This window comes from Nipponia nippon, unplaced genomic scaffold, assembly GCF_047370975.1.
Source record: "Nipponia nippon isolate SJK-2023a ecotype South Korea unplaced genomic scaffold, ASM4737097v1 scaffold_33, whole genome shotgun sequence".
Lineage (NCBI taxonomy): Eukaryota > Metazoa > Chordata > Aves > Pelecaniformes > Threskiornithidae > Nipponia > Nipponia nippon.
The window spans coordinates 502102-513414 of record NW_028262351.1 but is presented as its reverse complement, the minus strand read 5'-3'; positions in this window follow the sequence as shown (position 1 = coordinate 513414).

Genomic DNA, 11313 nt, shown 5'->3' with positions numbered 1-11313 from the left:
CACTGAACTACTAACACTAGAGTCATTTAATGGGTGACTTGAAGAAGGCGCTTCCATGGGCAGTGGTCTTCCTGGAAGAAGAACTGGAGACACCTATGAGAAGAAAACCTGTAGGGATTTCCTGGTTGTCAAGAGCTACATCTGATGATAATTCTGATAAATTTGTGTTGTTATAGCTAAAACTTTCAGATGCTTTGTTTGCAACTTAAATCCTCCCAGGATCTATATTTTAAACCCCAAAGTTTTTGTTGCCTTGACTGAGAATTAGGCTTCCTTCCATGATATAGTGCTGCAATTAATTCCTGGGAGGGTGCCCAGATGACAGGCCTTCTCCCCCACAGTGGTGGGGGCACCACAGCTCTTGCCCGCTGTAAATTAATTTTGCTGTAGCTAGTTTGGCACCTCTCTGGCTGACACTCAGTGTTTGCTGTCTTTTAGATTTTATATTTGATTTCTGGTGAGGGGTATTATCTCACCCTTTTGATACAGTAATTTATTTATTTTATTTGACTAAGATCCTTTCAGTTTGGCTACAGATAAGCATATTGCCATGCTCTGTTAGATCCTTAAAATCAAAGAGGAACTACTTAATAATAAATTAGAATAGCAATGCTATCATTGTTTTAAATGCATGAGCATTATGAGCTAAATTCACCTTTCAGGAAAACAAGAATACTGAAGTTGACATTTTTTTCAGGAATGAATTTGGCCTTACATAAGAAAACTAAGGTACGCAAAGCCCTCGAGCCTTAGTAACTTGAAATTGGTTTTGATTTCGGTGATAAGTATGTATTAAATGTAGGTTTGATCTATTATGTGCTAAAACAACTGGGATATATCAGAATAATGGAATTTGGCTCACTGTGTTCAAAATAAATGGCAGATATTATTCAGACGTATTTTCTCTCTTTGCTGCTTCCAGCCCACTACCAGCTTTCCAGCACAGTATGGTAAATCAACTCTAAGCAGAAAACTGTGCTGAATTTTTGACCATCCTTTGCCTTTGCAATTGATTTGTAAATGTGAATCTCAATGTGCTGCTTTGAAAAGATTACTGGTTGTAGAGCTTCAAGGCTATTGCACGTGAGTTGCTATAGAAAATGCCTGCTGATGTTATTTTATTGTGGTCCCTCTTCCATGTTTATGTTAACTGGAGACAATGATCTCACCAGCACCCTTCTCCTAGCTCAGAGCAGGAAATCCTTTCCCTCAGCACGATACTAATCTTTTGGAATCTTCTGTGCTGCAGAAACAGAAGTACTCAGCAAAGGATGGGAAAGTACTGTGTTGTGTATCTCCTAGGATAGAGGCTTGCGGGGAGAAGGGCTAATAAACATACTGGCTTCAAAGTATTAATTCTTTTCTGCCTTTGTTTTCAGAAACAGGCATAGTCTGAAAAGCATTCCAGGATCCCAGTTTGAGAAGCAGGACTTGTAAGAAACTTCATACGTTCAGGGACTGAGCCATAGTCAAGCTGTGGCTTGATAGTGGGAACAGCAGGACTTTCCCAGATCATTTCCCTTGCAAAACATGTGACATATTTTCTCTTCTTCCCTCTTGGATTTGCATGTATTTTCATATAATACTGACAGATCTAGCAGAGAATATGATAAATCTCCTTCCATTCAGTTGATAGTGTTATCTTTCAGCTGACATTAGGGATGAAGATAAAGCAGAGACATTTAATGCCTTCTTCGCTTCTGTCTTTAACACCAATAATGGGCCCTGGGACCCCCGGAGCCCTGGGTTGGAAGAACGTGACTGGGGTTATGGATAAGCTCCCAGTTGACTTTGAACTTGTACAAGATTTGCTGCTGCAATTGAATGCACATAAGTCTATGGGTCCCAATGGGATTCGTCCCAGGGTACTGAAAGAGTTGGCCAATGTTATTGCGAGACCTCTCTCAGTTATTTATCAACGGCCTTGGGAATCTGGAGAGTTCCCAGTTGACTGGAAACTAGCAAATGTTATTCCAGTTTTCAAGAAGGGCAAGAAAGAAGACCCTGGTAATTATAGGCCTGTCAGTCTCACTTTGGTGCCTGGTAAAGTTATGGAGAAGATTATTCTGGGAGTTATTGAAAAACACCTGAAAGACAATGTAGTCATCGGTCAAAGCCAACATAGGTTAATGAAGAGAAAGTCATGCCTTACTAACTTAATATCCTTTTATGACAAGCTTACCCAGCTAATGGACAAAGGGAAGGCAATTGATGTGGGTTTTTTGGATTTTAGAAAAGCTTTTGATATGGTCTCTCACAGTATCCTTCTGGACAAAATGTCCACCATACAGCTAGATATGTACACAACACAATGGGTGAACAGTTGGCTGAAGGGTCGGGCTCCAAGAGTTGTACTAAATGGGGTAACATATGGTTGGCGGCCAGTCACTAGTGGTGTTCCCCAGGGCTCAGTTTTAGGGCCAGTTCTCCTCAATGTTTTTATCAATGACCTGGACACAGGACTTAAGCGCACACTAAGTAAGTTTGCCGACAATACTAAATTAGGAGGAGCTGTTGATTCCCTCGAGGGTAGAGAGGCCTTACAGAGAGATCTTGATAGATTAGAGTGCTGGGCAATCACCAATCGTGTGAAATTTAACAAGGACAAATGCCAGATTCTGCACCTGGGACGGTGTAATCCTGGGTGTACGTATAGACTGGGGGACAAGAGGCTGGAGTGCAGCCCTGCAGAAAGGGATCTGGGGGTTTTGGTTGATGGTAAGCTCAATATGAGTCAACAATGTGCCCTGGCAGCCAAAAGGGCCAATGCTATCCTGGGGTGCATTAGGCATAGTATAGCTAACCGGTGCGGCCTCACCTCAAGTACCGTGTGCAGTTTTGGGCTCCACAATATAGAGAAGGCTGTAGAAATATTAGAATGTGTCCAAAGGAGGGCGACAAAGATGGTGAAAGGACTAGAGGGCATGACTTATGAGGAATGGCTGAGGATACTAAGTTTGTTCAGCTTAGAGAAGAGGAGACTCAGGGGTGCCCTCATTGCTATCTACAACTTCCTCGGGGGGGGGGGGGGGGGGGAGCAGAAAGGGAGGCGCTGATCTCTTCTCTCTGGTGTCCGGTGATAGGATGTGAGGGAATGGTTTAAAGCTGTGTCAGGGGAAGTTCAGATTGGATGTTAGGAAATAATTCTTCACTGAAAGGGTGGTCAAGCACTGGAATGAGCTCCCCAGGGAAGTGGTCATGGCCCCAAGCCTGTCGGTGTTCAAGAAGCGTTTGGACAATGCTCTTAGATATATGGTTTAACGTTTAGGTTGCCCTGTGTGGAGTCAGGAGTTGGACTCGATGATCCTCGTAGGTCCCTTCCAACTCAGGATATTCTATGATAGATTCTATGATTATATTTTTCTACATTTCAGACAAATAAGAAGGAGGCCTCCTTCTTTGTTATTTTATTTTGTACTATGCATAGAGGGTTTTAAAGACATTATTATTAAAGTTTGGGCCACTGAACATGTACATTTTACACATACTGAGCATTTCTACAATATAACATGGTAGCAGAGTCAAAGAATTAGCAGGTTCCTATAAAGCTGTATGCCCCTCTGCTTCTATGATCTTTTAGACTGTTTCTTTGAAACATTAACTAATTTTGCCCCTTTCAGTTCAGAAGGTTCCAATGCGATATAAAATTAGGCATACAAATTAAAGTGACTATGCCACTGGAATTTTTAGGATTCCTAAAGTGGAGAAGCTCATATAATGACAGTGCTTGCACATCTTGCGAGCAGGCTGCACAGCATCAGAAAAGATGGAGAAGGGAGATAGGATTTTCTCTGAGATAGAGCAGCTTGAAGACCCTCACGCCCCATTTGCAGCAGAGACGCAGGCAGTGTCCACCCCTAGTAGAATGGTAAGTTCAAGCTCTGGAGAAGGGGAAGGATGGAAGCTGGTGACTTCTGGCACCAAGAGGAAGGCTCCTGCCCCACCTAAGGGCTTACAATTGCAAAATAGGTTCACCGTCCTCAAAGTTGAAGAGGACCCACATGTACCTACAAGCAAAGGACATGGTACACTTGACCCTAAACCATGCAAGACCACCAGGAAGAAACAGTGAGTCATCGTAATGGGTCAATCCCTGCTGCGGGGGACAGAGGCACCCATCTGCTGACCTGACCTATCAACTAGAGAGGTTTGATGCCTGCCGGGGGCCAGGATCCAGGATGTTGTGGAGGGACTGCCGAAGCTTGTCTGGCCCTCTGACTACTACCCCCTGCTTTTCTTCCATGTGGGCACAAATGATACTGCCAGGGGAAACCTGGACAGGATCAAAAGTGACTACAGAGCTCTGGGGGCAGTAGTCAAGGGCATGGGGGCCTAGGTGGCATTCTCCTCAATCCTGCTGGTGAGGGGAAAAGGTGTGAGGAGGAGGGCACGAATAGAACAAGTCATTAATTAGATGCAGAACTGGTGTTGGCAGCAGGGTCTTGGGTTCTACGACCGTGGGACCCTGTTTGCAGATCAGCGTCTGCTTGGGAGAGATGGCATCCACCTCGCTAAGCAGGGCAAAGCTATTTTTGCCAATAGGATGACTGACCTCATAAGGAGGGCTTTAAACTAGGAATGACGGGGGAGGAAGAGGGTGACCAGCAGTCCTGTGAGGCAGCGATGGACAGGGTCGATGAGGAAAGGGCATGGGGTGGTGTGACAGGAAAGGATCACAAAGTCAGCAAAATGAGGCTTGGGTGGGGTCACCTCCAGCATCTGCATACGACCAAGGAGGTGCCTAAAAGACACCATTGTGCACAAATCCCCCAAACCTTCTCTGGGAACTCAACATGCTGGGATGCCCCTCTTTAGTGCCTGTATACTAATGCACGCAATATGGGGAATAAACGCGATGAGTTGGAGATCTGTGTGCAGCTGAAGAGCTATGATCTTTCTGGGATCAAGGAGATGTGGTGGGATGGCTCCCATGACTGGAATGTTCCAATGGAGGGATAAAGGTTCTTGGGGAAGGACAGGCCGGGAAGATGAGGAGGGAGAGTTGCCCTTTATGTGAGAGAGAAGCTAGAGTGCATGGAGCTCTGCTTGGGGATGGAAGAGGAACCAACTGAGAGCTTATGGGTTAGGATTAAAGAGAGGACAGGCAAAGGTGACATTATAGAGGGTATCTATTATAGGCCATCTGAACATGAAGAACAAGTGGATGCGGCCCTCTACAGACAGATAGGAACAGCCTCATATTCACAGGTCCTGGTCCTCATGGGGGACTTCAGCCATCCTGATAGCTGCTGGAGGGACAACACAGCAGGACATAAGTGATCCAGGAGGTTCCAGGAGTGCATTGATGTATTGGGTTTATGTGGCAAGGTTTTGGCAGCAGGGGAGTGGGCGGGGGGGGGTGGGTGAGGGAGGGTTGCAGGGGTGGCTTCTGTGAGAAGACACCAGAAGCTGCCCCCATGTCAGACAGAGTCAGTTCCAGACAGCTCCAAGACAGACCCGCTGCTAGCCAAAGCTGAGCCAATCAGTGACGCTGGTGGTGCCTCTGTGATAACATATTTAAGAAGGGGAAAAAATAAAACTGCTGCAAAACAGCAGCTGGGAGAGAGGAGCAAGAAAAACGTGAGAGAAACAACTCTGCAGACACCAAGGTCAGTGAAGAAGGAGGGGGAGGAAGTGCTCCAGGTGCCAGAGCAGAGATTCCCCTGCAGCCCGTGGTGAAGACCATAGTGAAGCAAGTTGTTCCCCCTGCAGCCCATGGAGGACCACAGTGGAGCAGATATCCACCCTGCAGCCCATGGAGAACCCCACGCCAGAGCAGGTGGATGTGACTGAAGGAAGCTGTGACCCCATGGAGAGCCCATGCAGGAGCAGGTCTTCTGGCAGGACTTGTGGCCCCACAGGGCACCCATGCTGGAGCAGTCCATTCCTGAAGGACGGCATCCAGTGGAAAGAACCCATGCTGGAGCAGTTCTTGAAGAACTGCAGCCCATGGGAAGGACCCATGCTGGAGCAGGGGAAGAGAGCGAGGAGGAAGGAGTGGCAGAGACAAAGCGTTATGAAATGACCACAACCCCCATCCCCTATCCCTCTGTGCTGCTTGGGGGAGGGGAGGAGTTAGAGAAGTGGGGAGTGAAGTTGAGGCCGGGAAGAAGGGAGGGGTGGGGGGAAGGTGTTTTTTAGATTTGTTCTTATTTCTCGTTATCCTACTCTGATTTGATTGGCAATAAATTAAATTAATCTCCCCAAGTCAAGTCTGTTTTGCCTGTGACGGTAATTGCTAAGTGATCTCCCTGTCCTTATCTCGACCCACAAGCTTTTTGTCATATTTTCTCCCCCTGTCCTGTTGAGGGGGGGAAGTCATAGAGCAGCTTGGTGGACACCTGGCAGCTAGCCAAAATCAACCCACCGCAACTGATGATGACTTCCTCACTCAAGTGGTTGAGGAGCCAAAGAGGAGAGGTGCTCTGCTGGACCTCATACTCACCAACAAGGAGGGTTTCGTTGGGGATGTGGAGGTCAAAGGCAACCTTGGCTGCAGTGACCATGAGATGGTGGAGTTCGGATCCTGAGGGCAGGGAGAGGGGTGAAAAGCAGGCTCACAACCCTGGACTTTGGGAGAGCAGGCTTCAGCCTCTTCAAAGATCTTCTTGGTAGAGTCGAATGGGATAAAGCCCTGGAGGGAAGAGGGGCCCAAGAAAGCTGGTTGATATTCAGGAATCACCTTCTCCAAGCCCAAGAGAGGTCCATGCCAATGAATAAGAAGTCAGGCAAAAAAGCCAGAAGGCCTGCATGGATGAACAAGGAGCTCCTAGCCAAACTCAAACAGAAAAAGGAAGCATAGAGAGGATGGAAGCAGGGACAGGTAACCTAGGAGGAATACAGAGACATTCTCCGATCATCCAGGGATGAAGTTAGGAAAGCTAAAGCCCAAATGGAATTGAATCTGGCCAGGGATGTCAAAGACAACAAGAAAGGCTTCTCTAAGGTTACGTGTCCTGGTTACACAGGACATGGAAAAGGCTGAGGTACTGAATACCTTCTTTGCCTCAGTCTTTACTAGCAAGACTGTCCTTCAGGAATCCCAGGCCCCTGAGACCAGGGGGAAAGGCTGGAGCAAGGACGATGTACCCTTGGTGGAACAGGATCAGGTGAGGGAATACTTAAGCAAACTGGACATCCATAAGTCCATGGGCCCTGATGGAATTCACCCATGAGTGCTGAGGGAGCTGGCAGATGTCATTGCAAGGCCACTCGATAATCTTTGATTGATCATGGTGACTGGGAGAGGTGCCTGAGGACTGGAGGAAATCAAACGTCACTCCTATCTTCAAGAAGGGCAAGAAGGAGGACCCGGGAACTACAGGCCGGTCAGCCTCACCTCGATCCCTGTGAAGGTGATGGAGCAGCTAATGCTGGAAACCATTTCCAGGCACAGGAAGGACAAGAAAGTCATCAGGAGTAGTCAGCATGGATTCACCAAGGGGAAGTCATGCTTGACCAACTTGATAACCTTCTATGATGAAATGACTTGTCCTGCTAGATGAGGCGAGAGCAGTGGATATTGCCTGCCTTGACTTCAGGAAGGCGTTCGACACTGTCTCCCATTAGATCCTCATGGAGAAACTGTTGATGTATATGGGCTGGATGAGCAGACAGTGAAGTGGATCAAAAGCTGGCTGAACAGCCGGGCCCAGAGGGTGGTGATCAGTGGAACAAAGTCTAGTTGGAGGCCAGTAGCTAGCGGTGTACCCTAGGGGTCAATACTGGGTCCAGTCCTGTTTAACATCTTCATTAATGATCTGGATGATGGGGCAGAGTGTACCCTCAGCAAGTTTGCTGATGACACCAAACTGGGAGGAGTGGATGGTATGCCAGAGGGCCATGCTGCCATCCAGAGGGACCTCGACAGGCTGGAGAAATGGGCTGACAGGAACCTCATGAAGTTCAACAAGGAGAAGTGCAAAGTCCTGCACCTGGGAAGGGACGTTACCCCAGGCACCAGTACATGCGGGGGGCCACCCAGCTGGAAAGCAGCTTGGCAGAAAAGGCCCTGGGGGTCCTGGTGGGCACCAAGTTGAACACGAGCCAGCAATGTGCCCTTGCAGCAAAGAAGGCTAATGGTATCCGGGGCTGCATTAGGCCTAGAGAAGAGAAGTCTCGGGGTGGGGTGGGGGATCTTATCAATGTATATAAATACCTGAAGGGAAGGTGCAAAGAAGAGGGAGGCAGGCTCTTTTCAGTGGTGTCCAGTGACAGGACAAGAGGCAATGGGCACAACCTGAAACGCAGGAGGTTCTGTCTGAACATAAGGAAACACTTTTTTTTACTGTGAGGGTGACTGAGCTCTGGAACAGGTTGCCCAGGGAGGATGTGGGGTCTCCCTCCTTGGAGATACTCAAAAGCTGCCTGGACGTAGTCCTGGGCAATTGTCTCTAGGTGGCCCTGCTTGAGCAGGACGATTGGACCAGATGACCTCCAGAGGTCCCTTCCAACCTCAACCATACTGTGATTCTGTGAATACTCTCCATGGCCTGCAGTCTTTCAGGAATATGTCTGCTCTGGCATGGGTCTTCACAGGCTGCAGTGAATATCTGCTCTGGTGCAGATCTTCCATGACTGTAGAGCCTATCTGTTCCACCATGGAGCATGTCCTCCTCCTCCTCCTTCTTCTCTGACATTGATGTTCCCTCTGTTTTTCACTCTTTTTTTTTTACCTTGTCCTTTGCCTTTCTGGTGTTTTTATGCCCTTTCTTAAATTTGTTTTCACAGAGGAACCATAAACTTTGATGATTGGCTAAGTTGTGGCCTGTGGTGGGTCTTTTGCTGAGCTGGCTATGTCCTCACCTCTTCTCACAGAGGCCTGCAGCCCCCTCCAAGACCTTGCCACATACACTCGATACATTCATCCTGAATAAAACCAGCATTGCTTGGTTAACAAGTACATTAAACACACAGGATCTCAGCTTTTCTATATTAACAGGAAAAAAAAAATCCCCCCAAAAGTACAAAATAAGGCAGACATTAATGTTTAATACAGTACCACTAATGGTAGAAAGCTTTTATGTATGTTCAACTGAGGGCATAATACAACACAAATAAAAGTAATGAACAGAATGAAAAAGAGGGTGTGAAAAAGATCAAATGCATTGTTATTTTAGAACTTTTCAGTAAATTAAAGCTTTCCATTTCTAGAGGAGGATTAGTACAATATCCAATTCCGATAAGGGTCTGGAAACTCAGTTTGTGTTCAAAGCCTTTCACCAAAATGAATGAATGCAATTCATATTGCTCCTTGTGCCCTTCAAGAAGTTAGTATGGGGCTGCTTTCTCTATTTCAATTTTCTGCTCCTTTTAGTGATCATCTTTGGAATAGTCATGGGAACCCCTATCTGTAATTTGCTGTGTGGCTTTAGAAGAAATTTTTACTTGAGCAAAAATAACGCCTTTCTCCCCTGCCCTTTCCCCCTGCTGAATTTTTCCCCTGTTTGTATGCATGGGCTAGCCAGATATGCATTCAGACTGTGCTAATTTGATACCCTGAGCTCAAAACATCACAATGCCTATATGTAAATGGAGCTGGAGAGGCAGGGAGCAAGACAGGTGAATTTAAGCAGTATGTAGCAGATGGTAAAAATCATAAACAAGTATACTTCTGGCTTTTAATGCAAATGGATGAAAAGAGCTGTCAGATGTTACTGTGATTTGTTTTTAGTTGAAGGAGTAAGGAGACAATTTTATGTCTATGTTGGCTGACAGCTGGCACCCCTCTGCCTCACTTCTTGTGCACATTCTTCTGACAATAATTTAGATAACTTTAAAACATGTTTTTCCACGTTTGCAGTTGCAGGCAGTTCTGGATGTATCATTTGCCTTTACAAAACAGGGAGTTTGTTTTCCAGTTGTGATAATTTGTGCCTTCACTGCATGTACTAGGTTTGGTCATGATAGAATATGGTGCTCCACAGCCCGTATGGTGCTGTGTTTTAGATTTGTGACTAAAACAGTGTTGATAACACACCGATGTTTTAGCTATTGCTGAACAGTGCTTGTACAGCTTCAAGGCCTTCTCTTGTTTCTCACTCTGCTTCCCCAGTGATTAGGCTAGGGGCAGGCAAGAAGTTGGGATGGGATACAGCTGGGACAGCTGACCCAAATTGACCAAAGAGATATTGCATGCCATATAATGTCAAGATCAACAATAAAAAATGGGAGTATTCTTTCCAAGGTAGCCATCGTTTGGAGACCGGCCGGGCATCAATCTGCTGGCGGGAGGTGGTGGCCTTTGCATTGCTTTTTTCCCCTCTTTTTTTCACTTCACTTATTAAAATGTCTTTATCTCAACCCATGAGTCTTTTCTTGCTTTTTCCTTCCAATTCTCTCCCCCATCCCGCTGGCATGGGGAGTGAGCGAGCAGCTGGTGAGTGCTCAGTTGCTGGTCAGGGTCAATCCACCACACTGCATAAAGAGGTTGGGGACTGTTTTATGAGCAAACCCTCCTGCCTGAATGCCCAACTATTTCATGTGATACCTTCTATGTTATGTCTTCATCAGAAAACAATAGCAACCATTTAATAGGTAAATAATCATTGAAATGATCTGTCATGCCTGGACTAGCTTTTATCTAGGGCATAAAAAAATCACATGCAAAATATTGGCAAATCCTTACTCTAAAATAAGCAGAATGGAAATAAGCTACTTACTTACAACACATTGCATTGCAGTGGGTTTAAAATTGCACTGTCTGCAGAGATAAACACAAAAGAAAGCACTTAACCTAAAATGACTAGTTCAACTGAAAAAAAACCAGAGCTCTTTTGCAGAAAGGCTCCCTGTGGTATGAATACACTGAAATGTTACATCAGTATTTTTGAAACTTGGGAGCAGGGACAGAAAATTCTGGCCTGTGTCTGTATCGTTCTTTCCCCATCATGCCTGCTCACCCCTGGAATGGTGGCCTCCTGTCCATCAGCCCCAAGAGGAGCCTCACCTTCATTCTGAGCCCACGAGGGCAAGACGACAGCCTGTGGGGCCATGCATTGCAGATTGGACAAGAGCAGGGAGAAATGGTAGGACAGGGGCTGCATCCTCTCCTACTCCTTATCTTCTCCTTTCCCCCCTCATGGTGCCAAATGAGAGAAATAGATGGCATGGGGTCAATAATGTTGACGGGCTCCCTCTGAGGGCACATCAGTATTAAGACTTGGGCAGCAGGGTGCACGTGTCAGGGGTAATATCTCAGTGGTGAAGAGATGTGCGTGAGGCCTGGGAGAGGGATGGGAAAGCCTTGGTGTCCCTGGAGCAGCTCTGCTCTGGGGAAAGGCACCCAGCAAAGCACTGAGAGGGGGAAGGAAG